The 18333-nt window shown below is 38.6% G+C and overlaps 1 pseudogene; it reads right to left on the minus strand.

Moving 5' to 3' along the window:
* Positions 1–17332: 17332 nt before the first annotated feature.
* LOC109452096 (large ribosomal subunit protein uL16-like) lies at positions 17333–17943 on the minus strand (annotated as a pseudogene).
* Between the last annotated feature and the right edge of the window lie 390 nt (positions 17944–18333).

Genomic DNA, 18333 nt, shown 5'->3' on the forward strand with positions numbered 1-18333 from the left:
ATGAAATATTGCCAATCTTTGAAACTCATTATTATTTATTTATCAAGATTTCACCAATTCAACAAATTCTTAATTATTTTTGAAGCTAATAATAAAAATTAATGAGATTTAACAGAGATGATAACAAATATTTTAAAACCACATAACTTCAAAGTACAAAAGTAATGGTTCATTAATATCATAACAGTATCTGGCACATAGTAGAGGTTCAAACAATATATTCTGAATGAATATGTGAGTAAATATTGTGGCAATTATTGCATAATATACTACAATGTGTTTTTTATATATGTACATTTAGCTAACCACACTGTGAACTGGAGGGCAAAAAAGTGCTTGATTGCTAGAATAACATCTGGAATGTAGCAGATGCAATAACTAAATACTGAAGCAACAAAAGAACTGAGCAAGCCTCACTTAAGAGAAAATGACCCATTAATGTTATGCTACCTTTGACTTTATAATTAACTTTCATATGATGAAAAGCAATGATGATTTTGTACAAACCATCCAATTCTTTGTCAAACATACACTGTGGCTGTTATATTACCTTTGGATATTTTTTAATTTGGTGTTAATCTTTACTACCATTAGAGAGACAAGGAAAATGATATAATTTTACATAGAATAGTCTCTGGATGCACCAGGAAGATTCAACTATGAGTTACTTCAGGTTTCAGTAGTGCCATCCAACAGTTCAGCTTCTCCATGGCCTTCACTACTGGAGCTACTGTGGGTCTATCAGAGATCAGCAGAGATCAATGCAGAAAATTCCTTTTTAGTGGACCTCTGGTACAGGTCTCGTAGTAGGCAAGTAACACATATATATACATTAATTAAGCTGAATGAATAATGGGATGATATTAGGGGTCAGTTTCGAGGCAAGCAAGAAGCGCAAAGTTATTAGAGAGTTTGGGAAGGTAGCAGTCTATGTGTCCAACATACCAAGATGGGAATTGTGGTACAGGAATGCAGATATAAAACATATGTGTAGGGAGTTACTAGAGTATGTGACAGGAAAAGACAAGTCGGAGGTAATGACATTAGAGAAGCAGACACTCAATTTATGTATTCCAACATTGAATAAAAGTTGACAAACTGTCAATCACTGGGAACATCAGACCAATAAATAGTGGTCCAAATCATCAGCTGGATTATGGTCTAACAACCAAATTTTGAAACATGTAAGTAATCACCATAATACATCAAAGGTACTACGATAGATTTACATATGGCGCAGAGGATAGGGTAAAGTAGGGAATGTGAATTATTCCTATACTAGAGGCAGACTGAAAGGAAAGACTTCCTACTTAAAACCCAGGGTAATAAATAAGTAAATAATTCAGGTACACTGCGGTAAGTGCCATGACTGAAGCATGCCCAGGATACATATTATGATTAGTAAACCAGCCTGTGAGATTAGGTTATAAAGCAGGAAGGCTAGATGCAGCTATTAAAGACTATAAACCTTTCATAGACTAAAATTTTTAATTTAATTTTCACCTTTTCACAATTATCAAACCAGGTATGCCATAGATACCTTCATCATATCCTTGAGCTTCATCCCATGTCTAAATGTCACCTCACCCCTGAGCCTGGTCTGAGATATTGAAACATGGGAATGAATTGAGTGAATGATACGAGTTATAATGTTTTGGTTTTCAGGGTCTTTGGTATCATAGAACGGTATTTGGTCTTTGTTCCTGGTTCTTGGCATAGAGTTCCTCAAACCCTTGGAATTTTTTGAGTAATGAAGGTGATAAAAGTATCTTTTCTTTGAATGAGGTGACTCTTGGTAGGCCCCTCAGTAGCTTTAGGATGGGACTAATGGCCAGAAAGACCAAGCCTTGATTACAATCTTGAAACTTTCAGCCCCAACCTCTAGGGAGGGGAAATAGACTGAAGTTAATCAGCAATGGCCAACAATTTACTCAATCATAAGTATGTAATGAAACCCCCATAAAAAGTACTAAACTATGGGATTCAGAGAGTCTCAGAGTTGGAGAACATATCTACATGTAGGGATGATGGCCCACCCCATCTCTACGGAAAAAGAAGCTCCTGTGTTCAAGAACCCTTCCAGACCTCTTCATCTGGCTGTTCATTTGTGTCCTCTATAACAAACCAGGAAATTTAAGTAAAGTGCCTTCCAAGGTTCTGTGAGCTATTGTAGCAATTTATCGAAACTAAGGAGGTGGTCATGGAAACCCCCAATTTATAGTCAGTCAGTCAGAAGGATGGGTGGCCCAGGACTTGCATCAATGGCTGAAGTGGGAGCAGTCTGTGGGGCTCAGTCCTTTAACTTGTGGGACCTGATGCTGACTCCAGGTAGTTAGCGTTGGAACAGAATTTAATTGTAGGATACCCAGTTGGTATCTGAAGAATCAGAGAATTGGTTGTTGTTGTTTGAAAACACTCCAGGGTCACAAGCAACTGGAATGTCAAAGTGTCTACAAAATTAAAATGTCTGGTACCAGAAAGACTTTCAATGGGCATCAGCTGAGTCCTGAAGGATGGCTTAGAGTTTGGCCAATTGATGAAGTCAGGGGAGGTAGAAGAAAGCCATCACAGGCAGGACAGGGTAGGTAATGACAAAGGAATGCGAGGGAATGCGACTTGTTCTGCTTTGGGTGTCTGGCACATGTGAAGCCAGGGCAGGAACTCAAAAGAGATGAAATTGGAAAGGTAATCAGGAATGGAGTGTTCGGCTAAGGGCTTTGTTTTGTGTGCTCAGCTGAGTATAATTATCACCTTAAACACTCCTGGAAGATTGTAAACAAGAAAGTGGAATGATTGTATTTCTGTTTTACAAATATTAATACAAGACCCAAACTCCCTCCCCTTTCTTTGTCAACTCTGTATTTATTGTTCATTCAGTGTGGATCACTATTACTGTCATCACAGGTTCCCAACAATTTTGTAGTGGATACACTCAGCTGCAATTTGACATCTCCGTAAGAATGTGCAGTGGTCTCTGGGAAAACCAGCATCCCTAACCTTGCCAGTGTGATATAATTGTTAGAGTATCCCTTCTGGGACAGGTGCTGTGCTCTCTCTACATGGAACTTGGTCCACAAGAAAAAGAAAATATACCTTCTCTTGTTTTGACTTTGGCCCAAGGAAAACAAACCCATGTCAGACCTTCTCTTGCTTTGGGGATTTTATTCCGTGCTCTTGAGTATGCCTAGCTTTTGCAGTTGAATTTGAATAGCACTTACATATTCAGTGCGACAAACTACCAGGTATTAGAGATGAAAGAATAGCTGAGATCATGAATTCCCAAATCCTGAACCCGCCCTACCCACCTCTGCCATCAGTTTCTGTAACACCATCCTGTTAGGTAACTATGAGGGGAGTAAATCTAGCTCAGAGAATATATGCACACGGTAGTTCTCAAAGTGTGGTACAGAGATCGGTGTGTGTGTGTGTGTGTGTGTGTGTGTGTGTGTGTGTGTGTGGTGGGGGGATGGCCCTGAAACCATTCTGGGGGAACTTCAAGGTCAAAACTATTTTCATAATAATACTAAAATGTTGCTTGCTTTTCATTGTACTGATAGTTGTACTGAATATACAGAAGCAATGGTTGGTAAAACTACTGGCGCCCTGAACAAAAAAAGGCAGTGGCAGCTAATGTACCAGAAGTCACTAAATTCTTCACTGCCATGCACTTACAATGAAGAAAAGAAAGGCCAGGTTCACTTATGAATGTCTTTGATTGTGTAGTAAAATATGTTAAAATATTATTAAACTCAATCCATGAGTACATGGCTTTTTAATATTCTGTGTGACTGAGAGGTACACATAAAGTACTTTTGCTACACTCCAAAGTGTGATAGTTATTGAAAAAAAAAAATGCCCTTTGAGTGTCAAGAGCTCAGCTGAGCTGGGAGATAAAGAACTGAGCTGACATATGTCAGAGTGGCCCACTGAAACAACAAGCCAGAATTAAAAGAGTTAATCACTGTCACGCGGGGCGTCCGGCGGGGTCTCAGCTCCCGCTCCCCACATAAGAACGCAGGATACGGTGAGGCCAAAAAGGAACACCCATGGAGCCATAGATAGGGGAGTCATACTACCATATTCTCACTGGTGGCTGGGTTGGAGACACAGGAAGCAGGAGCCACAGAATCTGCAATCCACACTCCGCCACATTCCATGCTTGCTAGCTCAGCCACCATCTTCTTGCTAGCTCCCATTTGCTGCTAGCAAAGCCATGGCAGTTATATTAGTGGTCTATGGCTCACTGGTTACAGCTGACGGCCAACTAACCACAGCCGATGGCCATCCAATCACAGTTGATGGCCTGAGCCAGCACCTTTCCACGTGAGGCCGAGAGCCTGGAAACTGCACTCCTGGCTCTGTCCCCACGATCACTTACTGCGATGGTTAGGAAAAAAATGCTGTTTTCCCCATGGAAAGGCACACCAGTCGTGGGTCAGGCGGATCAGCACAGACATGGAGATCGTCTCACTGTTAAGAGAACACCAAACAAAAGTCTCCAACTCTTTTATGGGCTCTGAGGTCAGGGGGTAGGGTTTGGGGTCCAGCTTGGAGTAGAAAAGTACTGGTACTGAATCAGAGTGGGGAAAAATGGCTGCAAGCGTTTCCCTTACTTCCCCATAAGCATTGGCATCTGAGGAAGACCTCTGCCCAAAGCTTCAGATAAAGAGATCTAGAAATGAAGGTGCCTACGCTGGGAGAGGAAATATTATGCAAAGAGTATAAAAGACCAGGGCGGGGGAGGGGATGCTGTCTTTGACTATAACTGTTCAGAGATTGCAATGCACTGGCTGAGCGCCAAGTGTGGTGTAGTGAGGGTAGCTTTCCCCTGTGAGGCCTGCAAGGTAAAGCGCTTATAATGGCCCCTGGTCAGGCCTGAAAGATCACACACAGGTTTTTAACCAGGAGCCTGACTCATTAAAGATGTCACAGGGAAAAGTGATTGAGTTGCAAGGTGAACTGGGTCCTTTTTTAATGGAGCACCATTTTTATTTGAAAGAACAACTGGCAAATTGTGGCTATTGAAACTTAAGTATTTGGCAGATATTTTCTCAAAAATGAACAAGTGAGCCTGTCACTTCAAGGAAAACAACTGATAGTATTTGGTGCCAATGACAGAATATGACCTGCCAAGCAAAAATTAGAATTTTGGAAAACTTGTATCCACCACTGTGAGCTTGACCACTTCATAATAATTACAGACTTTGTGGAATGAGTTCAGTGGTAATGTTAGTGATTACAATTGTTATGGCTTGAATTGTGTCCCTTAGAAAAAGATATGTTGAAATCCTAAATTCTAGTACCTCAGATTGAGGCCTTATTTGGAAATAAGGTCTTTACAGAAATAATCAAGTTAAAATGAGGTCATTAGGGTATTTTGTAATCCAATATGACCAGTGTCTTTATAAAAGGGGTGGGTGGGGGGGGATTTGGGCACAGACATGCTGTGGGGACAGAGTCCCAGAGAGCAGTTTCCAGGCTCTCGGCCTCATATAGAAAGGTGCTGGCTCAGGTAGTAGATGGTCATTAGCTGTGACTAGTTGGCCGTCGGCTGCTACTGATTAGCCATTAGCCACTGATATAACTTGTGGCTAAGCTAGCAAGGTGTGGTGACGTGGTACGGCGTGGCATGGTGTGGCGTGGTGTGGCGGAGTGTGGATTGCGGATTGCAGAGAGGCGGATTGCAGTTACCAAGTGAGGTTGGTTGGCAGAGACAAGTGGACGGCGGGTTGCATATCGTGTGGCTCCTGCTTCCTATGTCTCCAACGCAGCCGCCAACGAGACTATAGTGGTATGACTCCCCTATAAATGGCTCCTTCATTTCTTCATATCCGTGGTTGTTCCTTTTTGGCCTCACCATATCCTGCGTTCTTATGTGGGGAGTGGGACTAGAGACCCCGCATGACACCCTGTATGACACATGCACAGAAGGAAGAAAATGTGAAGATACACAGGGAGAATGTCACGTGAAGATGTAGGATTGGAGTGAAGCATTTACAAGGCAAGGAACCCAAAGATTGCTGGCAAACCCCAGAGGTAGAAAGAGGCGAGGAAGGAGTCTACCACAGGTTCCAGAGGGAGGGTGGCCCTGTTGACACCTTGATTTCTGACTTCAAGGCTCCAGACCTGTGAGACAATAAATATTCATTTTTTTAAGTCACCCAGTTTGTGATATTTTGTTACAGCAGTCCTAAGAAATGAATACAGCATTTTTTTCTTATTGTAAAATAAAATGTGTCAATATTTGAAAACTCTGTATACTAAGATGAAGTAGTATTTTCCCAATATCAATGTGTTAAGTTACAAAATCACACATGGGTGAAACATCCACTCAAGATTTTAATGGGTTTTAATATAGCAGAGCACAAAGAGTTCGTTGATATGGTTTGACATATTACAACCAAGTTTTAAAAACTACCCCTGGTTAACTTTTGGTATCATACCAAAGGAGCGGTCTGAAATGGCTATTAAAACATCTCTCCCTTTTGAACTACATGTCTATATGAGGCCACATTTTCTTCATATACATCACACACACAAAAAACACATATTACAACAAATCAATTGCAAAAACAGATATAAGAACTGTCTTATATTAAGCCAGATAGTAACAATATTTATAAAAGTATAAAATAACATCTCTTCTCACTATTGATTTTATTTTGAAACAATATAGTTTTTCAAATAAAGATATGCTAATTATGTTAACTTCTAATGATTTTATTTTTTTGATTAATTATAATGTTCCTTAGCTTTCATTTCCAATACCTTAAACATTGATAGATTAAACATAAACAAAAGCTTTTGGGGATAATTAGTCATTTTAAAGAATGTAAAGGGATACTGAGATCAAAAGTTTGAAAATCACTTCTCTAACAAATGCTTATTTGTATGACTCCCTCAAAGTTTGGATTCCTCAACTCTGTCTAATTTCGCCACCTTGTGAACTGCGTTTGTCCAGTTGTGAGCCTAGCGATTCCCTCCTTCCTCTTTCTAGGGCCCAGCTGTGTTTTCCGATTTTTCTGTTTAATGAGTGAGGATGGACAACTGGGCCTATTTACTGCACGTGACACACGGGAGATGTGTCTTAAGAGAGTGAGACAAACTGTGCTCTTCCCTCAAAAAACCCACACCCAGCACACAGTGGAGTCCCAAGGAGTTTCAGAGCTCCTCTTGGCAGTAGAGGGAGGGAAGGATCCTAGACTTCCCATCGCCATTACTACCAACGTTGGACCCAATACAGATTCCTAGAACTCACCCGAAGTGACTCGAAAGGTCCGAATTGAACTCCAGAATCAGAATTTTCAACAAGCAGCTCAAATGATTCTGAAGCAGGTGGTCCCTACACAACATATGAAAAACAGTGCCTATGGATAGGGTGTGCTTCTAACCATACCCAAATACGAGAGAAAGGTGCTGATGAGCTCAATGCTAAAGGTTAGATGATGATCGAGACAAACTTTTCAATTACATCCAGAAAGAACACTTTGCCTCATGATTTTACACAGATCAAGGGAGACATGGGCTGGTTGCCCTTAGGACATGATAACTGATACGGTTAACTCTGACTGGAGAAAAAAAAATGGATTTGTTGGTCTGTGACTGTAGCTGAGAGAGAGGGGATATGAAACAGATGCACCTGGAAAATAAAGTGATACAAAATGTATACCAGTTACCCAGTTCCAGGGGATCTTTTTATCTTCACTTTTTTCTAACGTATCATTTGCTTTGTCACACTTACATAAAGTGCCCATGACAGTAACATCCAAGGGCCCTTTAGACTCTTGAGAAAAGCACCATTCATTTAACTGTCCAGTGAAACACAATCCTTGTTTCTCTCCACAAACAGACTGAATGACAATGTAATTGTGGGTAGAACCTACTTTAGAAAATCACTAACACTATTATTTCCCCATATAATTTGTGTGAATGGTCTTTTTTTTAAATGGTTGACAATATCAATATCACATGTAGTAGACCTAAATATTGTAGTTACCTTGGCACAAATAAGCAAAGTAGCATTTGCCTTTTTTTTTTGGGGGGGGGGTGGTGGTGGTGGTTAGGTTATTGTCCTAGACTTTCAGAGTTTAGCAGAAAATTCTGCTGCTAGGATTTCCCCCCACCTCCAGCCTTCACTATACTCTGTTTTTCAGATTATCTTTCTAAAATAAAAGTCCATTTTAGGTCACTGTATATTGGGCCATGCTACCACACTGCTCCCTTATGCTGGCATTCAGTCAGGTGGCTGTCACCTATTATCACTTTTCTTCACCACAGACCCATAGTGTTACCCTCATAGTGTTCGTCTTACTCTCCCCATGTCACGTGGGAAGAAAATAAGGCTGAACAAGCGTAAGTACCATCATGCAGATAAAAAAGCTAATATCTGCCTAAGCTAGAACCCTTGCCCAGTTTGAAGGCTCTGGCTGCCCCCACCCCCAACGTCACCCCCATCCCCCAGCCTGAGGATGCTCAGATAAATTGATAGCATCAGGTTTTTTAATCAAAAAGGCTGAGGTCCGCTGCCTCGGCTGGTAACCCCTGAAACCCACAGATGGCTTTGCCTATTTCCCACAGTAACATAATGGGATCCCACTGGAAAACAAATATAAAAGGACTAGTTAATTTGGCCTCACTAATGTCCCATCAAACCACTGAGTGGAGTCAGAACTCTTCAAAGAACGCCGAAGATAGCTTGGTGTCAAGCCATTGAACCACATAGCAGCACAATAAAAATAAGAACGACTAATACCTTTTGGTCTCTCTCGCGTAAATAGCAAAAAATGGAAAGATGTTCCTCAAAATGTCACATAAGAAATAGTTCAGGAATCGTTCCCACATTGTCTGAGTAAATATTACTTCAGAGTCTGGGGACTGCTGCTTACACAGGGATATACCTGAAAATCTTACTGTTTTCAAGTCTTTAAGATTCCAGACCCTTTTCAATAATCTAATGTGCTGTGCCTTTGGGGAACAAACCCAAGAATGAAGCTTGAGGAATTTAAATTATTAGAACAAAAAGTACTTTTCAGTGTATTTTCTAGTGCTGAATTTTTTTTAAATAAATTGAAAAACTCAGTATTTGTATTGTACTTGCTTCTCATTTTGAAGACTGTAGTAAAAAACAAACAGCAAGAGCAAAATCGCACTAGGTGGACTCCTAGAATTACTCAAAATCTCTCTAAAGTTGTCTCATGTTAGCATTCTTCAAGTCAGAGCACTCAAGAGTAATGCATCTCTTTATCTCTATTACCTAATCAATAAGAAATAAAACTTCCAGCACTAACAAATTGCCATTTCAGCAAAAAGAGATTTATTTTGCTTGGCTTGTACTTCCTCATTAGTAAAGTAAATGCAAGAAAGTCTGATTTATCTGGATTTTTTCCCCCGCTGAACAAAAAGTAATTTGGTGAACCTAGAGTGTTATTTTTCATTATATTGTATTTTTTAATTAAAAGTGGCCAGTGGAACCTCTCTGTCCCCAAATCACTGTATGTATTAAATTTCAAGGAATCCTAAAGTAACTAGAAAGAATTTCATTTTTAGCAAACTGCAAGGCATTAAAATCAATAAACGGGATGATGATGCAATTAATATGCTACAGGCCTTTAATGGAAAAAAAGGAAGATTTAGTGTTAACAACCATTACTTCTCTCAGTTAAAGAAATTTCTAAGCCTGTGTTTGATTTTGTTTTATTTAGTAAACTATGTAAGCAGGACAACTGAAGAGTTAGTTGTGTTTTCATTGTTTATTTTTGGTACGATTATAATTAATGTAGAGATTTGGATGCTGCTCCCTGTGTAGCTTCTGTATATAAGTCATAACCAAGAATACAAGCACTGGCATGAGGGAGCATTCCAGAAAGGCTTTTGCTTCACAATATTATTCAGTAGCTAATACAGGATAAGTTTATCCATGATCTTACCAGAGATTAAATTCCCTATAGTCACCCCATCAACTGGCTTTTCTGTAAACATGGCCAGAAGAGAAGCATTTAAAAAATGTTTTGACATTTATTTTGTGTTCAAAAGCTATTCAGTTATGCTAATATTACAAATCAAAATATAATAGGCTTAAAGCAAGGTGTGAAACACTGCAAAGCCAGTGGGAGATGCTGATATGACTTCAACGTAATCATGGCATGAAGGAGTTTACAGTTTTGTGGAAGTAATATATGATTTCTATCCAAATGCTCAGAGGTGATAGTAATTTCTAGATGAAAGTGTATGTCTTTTAGGGTGGGAGCAACCTGGATCTATATCCTAGGTTGGAAACTCATAGTCATAGGAACTTGAGCAAATCACTCTGCCTCTTAATGTCTCAAATTCCCTATCTACGAAATGAAAATAATATTTAACATACAGCATTGTTTTGACAATTAAATGGGATGATGTAAGTTAAAAACTTAGTGTAATGCCTTGCTTTTAATAGGTGTTAGAGGGGAAAACTACTTTCCCTTCCTTCATACTGGGTTCACTTTACTCCAGAGTTCAAACAGTTTCTATTGTACAACAGATGGTCAGGTCAGCTCTTTCATCCTCAAAGGATTTCCATGAATTTGAATGAGGACAAAAATACATTTCATTTTTACTAACTAATATCACTTGGAGAACCAAAATTTAGCATTTCCTTCAATGGTGACTGTAGATAATAAGCCACAGTAGATTTGTAGTGCCTGGACTTGGTCACCAATATAAATCACATATATCTTCTTATCACATTATCCTTTTGCTAGGATCTTAAAATATCACTTACGTTTATCATTACTTTGAAATTAGTTATTGGATTCAATGTTAGATCTTTTTATTTAATGCGTTGATCAGGAAGCACGTACATAACTATGACACACATTTTAAACATTTCTTGATAACTGATTTTAATATTATTGGTCCCCTTTATAATCCTATGTAGGTTATTCTATGCATTTAAAAGCATTATTCTGAGAAGAAATCCCTAGGCTACACCAGACCTCACAAAAGGGCCCATGGTAGAAAACAGTTAGGACCTCCCTGGGATAGAGTGAGCCCATATCAAGACTCTCTAAAAACTGTACAGGTAAGGACCAAACTAGAGAAGCCATAGTGTAAGCAATTGGGACAAACTTTAATGATAAGAACAGATACACCACGTGATTGTAAAATCGCTGGACAGATCTAAGGAATAAGACAAGGAGGACAGAGCTTAAAATACTGACAGCATTCTTGGGTAGGTTTCAGGTAATACTTCTTCTTAGTAGTAACTCTATTCTTGCAGAGATGAGGCCAAAAAAAAAAAAAAAAAAAGAATTTCTGTTCCCTTTTTTTCCACATCACACAGGCAATCTATTATCAAACCATGGCTGCTCTATCTTCAAAATATTCTGGTCCTCTCACCCACTTCCACTACTGCTACCTGGATCCATGCCACCATCATCTCTCACTTGATAATTAAATAGACTTCTAACTGCTCTCGCTATTTCAGGCAAGGCCTGAAACATTCATAAAGTTTTAGAAGCACATGGCAAAGGCACAGGACCAAAAATATCTTTTGCAAAAGTCTGGAGATGTCTTCTCAGAACACATCCCTGGGGTTCAAAGGAGAAATGGAAATGAAATAGTTCTGAACGTGATACATTAAAAATATACCTCAAAATAAACCCCTGACTGGGACAACCAGAATTGTAAATTTTTTAAATTGAAAGAAGTCGCCATGTCTCAAATGCCACTCAGGATGATAGCAGACAATGGGCACAGGTAAACTTTCATTCCCCAGATATAGTGACTCTCTCATGCAAAAAAGATTTCTCCCAATTATTTGTTTGCAGGTTATGAACTCCAGACAACTGGCTTAGACTGACTGGGATTCTGGAGAAGCAGAGATCAAGGTTTTCCCTGTCTACCCTCCTTCTGTCAGGTATCATTGTGTCTCTGCTTTGCCAGTATAAAGTAATGGATCTGGTAATATTTGCCTGAGACCACTTCATTCGGCATTGGCAATATGTGAGTGAAGGTCAGTGTTGTAATAATTTTGTGTGACCTGATACTAACAGTGAGGCACATCAGAGCCCAGAAGGAACTGTACCCATTCTAGTGAACTTCAGCCCATATGCTGCTATTGAAGAGTTCCAACTTTCCAAGGGCACAACGCAGTTGGACATAATTTGAGATGGGACTAGAACAGGAAGTGAGATTTCACTCTTGAATACACAGTGGTCTTGGAATCTTTTAAAGTAATGAACTGTTTAGGTGTATATCTGACTCTTCTTCTGATACAAAATATTCACCCAGCACCATCCCTGGGGAGCCCATAAAGCTGTGATGTATGGGAAGCAGCCATAGGAAGACAGGAGCAGAGCTTCTCGATAGACTGCTGATCACCTTTCCCAAGGGGGATAGACACACTTCTGGGGGACCAGAAGCTTAAAGATGAAGTCCAAAGTGTTAAGGAACCAAAACACTAAGCAGCGTTAGGTAAATATTTATATAGACCTCATGTGGTTTCCATGAGGAAGGACTATCACTAAATACTACTCATCTCTTGCCTCTTCTCAAACTTTTCCCACAGAATTGAAATAAGTTGCATGACGGAGAGAGGAAGTGGGTATTCAACGCCCATTTCCTTTCTTTCCCTTCCACTTGGAAGTCAGCTGCCTACAAGAAGCACAGAATGGAGTCTTCCTTTATACCATAAATTTTACAGGGGCAGCATTGTGGGTGACAGGGCACTGGAAAGTACATTTTTGCTTTATCAGTAATTAAGGAGCAATTTGATTCCCGTCTACTAGATTTTAATTTCTAATTTTGTTCAAAACTGAGATAGAAAAGAGATAGCTACCCTGTGCTGGGCCCCCTCAAACACCATGCATTAGCAGTTTCATAAATAGTTCCTTACATTAATCCAAGAAAGAAAGTAATGTGAGTCCTAAGAAAAATTGACATGGGTGAAGACCTGTGATGGCTGAGACAGAAATAGGTCCTCTTCCTTGCCTGGTGGACAGAAAGTTTCAGCAAAGAAGTAAAACATGAGATCCTTAAAGAGAGGAAGAATTTACACATGAGGAATTGGAAAAAAAAAACCCATAAGAAATCAGATCCACAAGTCTGTCCTCCATCTGTTACCAGACTATTCTCAACTGGTGTTAATTAAACCATCTTATCTGTTCTTCTCAGTATATAAGAAGAAGAAACTACTTCTGATTTCTTCAAGAAAAGTTATGTCTTACCTCCCTAGGTCTCACACCCGAGCATGCCCTCTTTATTGCCATCTCCCTGATGTAAGCGTGTAATTTAATTGTTGGATCTACCAGGCATATGAAGTATTCATACCTATGCCTAAAGAATGTACTTACTCAATCTGGGTAGATAATCACTTCAAATAAAGGTTAGGTTCATACTTCCCTTTATATGCTTGAAGTTCTAACTCTTACAGTATAAGTAACGGCATACCTCTCTCTCATGGGAATCCATTGGGATTGGTAAAGTATGACTTTTGTCTGTTGTTCTTAAGTATAGTAAAATCTTGGTGCCCTTCTCTAGCAATAAAAGGAATAACACACAATGTTTGTAAATTTCTTGAGGAAAACCTCTGTCTAGAAATTATGCTTCCTTGTTCTTTTAATGTTTTAATGAAAGAATAGAGAAGAATATAACTTAGGGTCTGAGAGAGCTTGGTAAATTTCATCCTTTAGCTTTCCCCCCAAATTATCAACTATGTAAGAAGAAAAATGAGAAGACAGGTAGGAAAATAAAAGTATTTCATTTAGTTTTGATAGAACTGATATGGAGAATGTGACTTATGCCTGTGAACAAGACAGATACAAGATACATTTGAGCCTCCAAAGGTTAAACCTGAATATTGGACCAAAATTGGTAGGTCTAGCCCTGGAAAACTGAAAGCTTCCTCTTAGAGGGACCTATTCAGTAAAACTCATGGAGAGGCAGACCAGAAATAAGGCCTAGAAAATGGAATTATACCGGACATTTTTTCTAGTTCCTAAAACAAACCTAGATTCCTGTGAGTGAGACATCTATGTCCAGATTAGCTCAATTCACCCTGGTGATTGGCAGTGACTGATTCCTGAGCTAGGCCACTGTCATGGCCACTGATATCCCATGTAATCAAAGATCTTCTTCCTTACCTCAATCATCTCCCTTCCTTTTGCTAGCACTCTGTATCTTTCTTGAAAAGGGTAGTGTTTTGGTTTTTTTTTGGTTTTTTTTTAAATAAAGCATATACTGTATTTAAACACATAGGTAAAAACAGCAAAATCTTTTACAGCATTTACTGTTTGCCAGACTTTTCTGAGCATTTCCAGGAGTTGATGAAAGGCAGTCATATCTTTTCTATGATTTTGTTTTCTATTAATAGATATTGCAGGCTTTTACGTTACTAGAAAACAAAACCATGATTTATATTTTATAATTTACATAGCTGTTTTCGTGTACTTTTAATAGTTATCAATCATTTTTCTTTTCTTTTTTTTAATTTCTAGCCTATGGGGAGGAAGAGTTTGGAGGGCCTGGAGGAAGTTTGTGGCACTAAGAGACACTTCTGTTTTTGTATGCCCTGCCATTCTATGTTCTTGCTTATGAACCTATAATATCTTGATATTTGTATATAAATTTTAATAGCATAGAGAAAAGCTTGATCTTATTTACATAGTACTCTTTTTATTTCATTGGTTCTTTTCTATATAAAAATATGATACAATCCAGCAGAAAAATGTCTGTATGCAATCAGGAATAAACTTCATGACTACGTAGTGTAACAAATGTAAAAAAAAGTTAAATTTTTACTTACATCTTTTGACTTCATCCTGTGAGTTTTTTATTCCAATCATCAGTAATCTTCAAAAAGTTACATTTACTTTCCCAATGTTCATATTTTTAAAATTACGCAGGCTTTTATCTCTTCCTTTTAAATGAATCTTGCAGAATGAAATCATAAACAGCTTTGAGATGATGGTATAGTTTTAGATCATTTATTAGAAACTAATAAACCAGCTTTTTTTGAAAGGTACTACAGCTAATTACTCTAATTTAAGTGTTAGGAGTTTCTGAATTGTGTACTATAAGAATTGATTGCCTCTCAAAAGCTCCCATAGGCAGTACGTATTTTTTATGAAGAATAAATAAACCACAGACAATATAAGTGGTAAGCGGTAATAATTTACCACTTTTCTGCTTAGGAAAACATGAGCATGAAAAGTCTTTTCCCTCTAGTGTATGAGAATTTTTAACAAGAATATTCTGTTTTTAGGAAGCGGTTATTTTTTGTTTGTTTGTTTTATTAGATCACATCCAATTCAGCAGTTCATGTTTTCCCCATATACTGACATTTCTACTTAGGTCTTTCTTGACATAGGCAGAAATAGTTCACCTGTGACTAAATGAAATTAGCCATTTGAAATGGTTATGCCTTCTTAGTCATCAGGTATAGAATTCAATACTTACCTATCTGCTTTGGGGTCAAAAAAGAAATTAAAATTCCAGATGCACACAGCTTCAGATAAATGAAGACAGATAAAAGATGCAAGTTGCCCTGGCCATTTGCAAAAAAAGGTTTTCCTACCCAATCTGTAAACAAATAGAAATTCATTACTAGATAGCTTGAAAAAGACAAATTACCTAGAATTTATGGGAGAGTAACTTCTTTCCTCTAAGTCATGATAATAAATCTCCATTATCCAACATTTTTAGTTTACCCTCTGTTCCTTAGAAAGTGGAACAATGATTATAGGCTCTAGTGAAAAATAGTTCCATCTTCTTTCTTTGTTTCTCTACATGCAAGAAAATGGGATTCTCTTTGCACTTACTTTGCTGAGTACAGGTTTTTAGACATGAATGTGCCACATGTAAACATTATTTCTAAAGGTTAGTCCTTATTATATTATTACTAAGTTCTCAGGTGAGAAATTAAAAAGAAAAGCAGTTCTCAACTTAAAAGCACATTGTAGTCCAAAACATTGTCCTTTGATTTTGTTTTATTTAAAATTTGAAATATTTTTTTCTCATAGACGTAATATCACAAATAGCCACCTGATTGGTTCCCAGGAAGATCGAGTTCCCTAGCCAGACAAAAAGACTAAGAAGTGCATCTTTCAGAATCACACAAACAAGATGATGCTGGTGGACTTGATCACGGCTAGAGATGATGTCTCTGGTGCCGAAATCAAGGCAATCTGTACAGAAGCTAGGCTGATGGCCTTGAGAAAACCTAGAATGAAAGTAACAAATGAAGACCAAAAAAATCTGATGAAAATTTTCTTTATGAAAAATAAGAAGGCACTCCTAGGGACTTTATCTCTAGCGATCCACAGTTGCTTTCAAGGAACTGGTTGGAGTGTCCTGACTCCTCGGAGGGATGAGGTCGGGGAAGTTGTCCAGAAGAATCCATGTTCCAGTTGATCTTATTAGAAAAACATCTTGTGTATCTTTCTGAGCATAATGTGTGAGATGCCCATTAGGCTGCCTTAGTCAAGTGCAGTACTCTCTTCGCTGTAAAGCCTATGAAAGAGAGAGAGAGAGAGAGAGAGAGAGAGAGAGAGAGAGAGAGAGAGAGAGAAATAGAGGGAGGGAGGGAGGAAGAGAGAGAAAGGAAGAAAGACTAAAACCACAAACGCTTACTCCATAATGTAGCCAACCAATAAATATATAGATTTATAATATCGATAATGTAGGTTAAGCTTATTATCTTATATTACATTATTTTTTGTAACCTACCAGCATAGCTCAGGACTTCTTTCAAATGAATATCTGTAAGAAATTCTCACATCTGTACAAGAGGAAATGTGTATTGTGGGTGTTAAATCCAGCATTGTTGGTAATACCAAAAACTTGGAAACTGCACAGTGTATATTGATAGGTGAATGGAACTAGATAAATATTACATATATTTTTACTTATACATAGTTATAAATTAGAATATTTATACAATGGAATGATTGTACAAGCTTTAAAGTAAATGAAGTATATCTACATATACCAATATGGGTAAACCTTAAAACATATTTGTTGACAGGAAATAAGTACATTGTGTAATATTTATTATATCATAAATAGGTATAATTTAATATTATATCATAAATAGGTATAATTTAGATAATGTTTGAAATGACCTTAAATGGTACAGATTAATGGTCAGTATGTGTATGTGTAGTTAAAAGTATACAAGCACAAGGATAAGAATGCATATCCACTTGAGGATAACAGTCACCTCTAGAAAAGAAGGATGGCAGATAAGTTTTAGATTGGAGGAGACAGAGTTTCAAATATATCTGTAATATTCCTTTTTTTTTTTTAACAAGAAGTAAAATTCATTGGTGGGTGTAAGGAGGGGACAGCGCCAAGACTGTCATGAATGGAGGGCCCACCATTTGTCCAGAGGGCCTCAATTAGAGATGTATTTGACCCCACAGCCATCTGGGATGAGCACCTTTTTAGTCACCATGCCTTCAAACTCATCTGTATTAAATGTAGTACAGCTCAACTTCTTGGAGGTGTGGATCTTCTGGTGGCCAGGGAACCTGAACTTGGCCCTGCATAGAGCCTCATTCGCACGCTCCTTGTTCTGCAGGTTGGTGCAGAGGGACATGATGGCTTGGTCAAAGTGGACCCTGGCCACTTGGACCCTGGGGCTTTCCAAAGGAACCCCGCATACTTGTTTGGTGTCTGTCAGCCCCCATACAAGACAAAATCTTGTTGATGTGGATGGCATGGAAGGGTGAAAATGCACTTGGATGTGAAAACCATCTTTTCACCATGTGCTTTTTGGCACAAATGTGGGCAGCCGGCAGGGTTTTGGAACAGAGCTGCTCATGTTCTTCTGACACCATGTGGCCACAGAGTGGGAACGCATCCACTCTTGCCTTCTTCTGCCCCAGGACAAAGATGTGAATCTTAGCATCAGGGGAACCTCAGCCAAAAGCAAGACTTTGGGTAAGGCTTGTTCTTGCAATACCCGTAAAATCAGGTGGGGTGGCAGCCCATGGTGTCACCAGGATCTTTAGTGGCACACCGAAGGGAAAGAGCTCTTTTTTAAAATCTCAACCTTTCAAGTAGCCCATGAGCTCAAATTTGTTTTCCTAATAATTCTAAAATGTTAGTCTGTTTCATCATGTTGACATTTGCACAGATTGTACAAAAACAATGGTCAGTAAAACTGCTGCCACCTTAGCATGATTCAATGCAGTGACACACCAAACTCAGATCTGCACAGTAAAAGTTCCAGATTCACTCAAAAATGCTATTTAAGAGGAAAAAATTAACTTTGTTATATCTCAAATCTTGTGTACATGTGCTTTCAGTATTCTGTGTGACAAAATGGAAAGTTAACATAAAGCACATCCTTTGCAT

The sequence above is a fragment of the Rhinolophus sinicus genome, chromosome 4, assembly GCF_057876585.1.
Source record: "Rhinolophus sinicus isolate RSI-liver-muscle chromosome 4, RSI-T2T, whole genome shotgun sequence".
In the NCBI taxonomy this organism is placed as follows: Eukaryota; Metazoa; Chordata; class Mammalia; order Chiroptera; family Rhinolophidae; genus Rhinolophus; species Rhinolophus sinicus.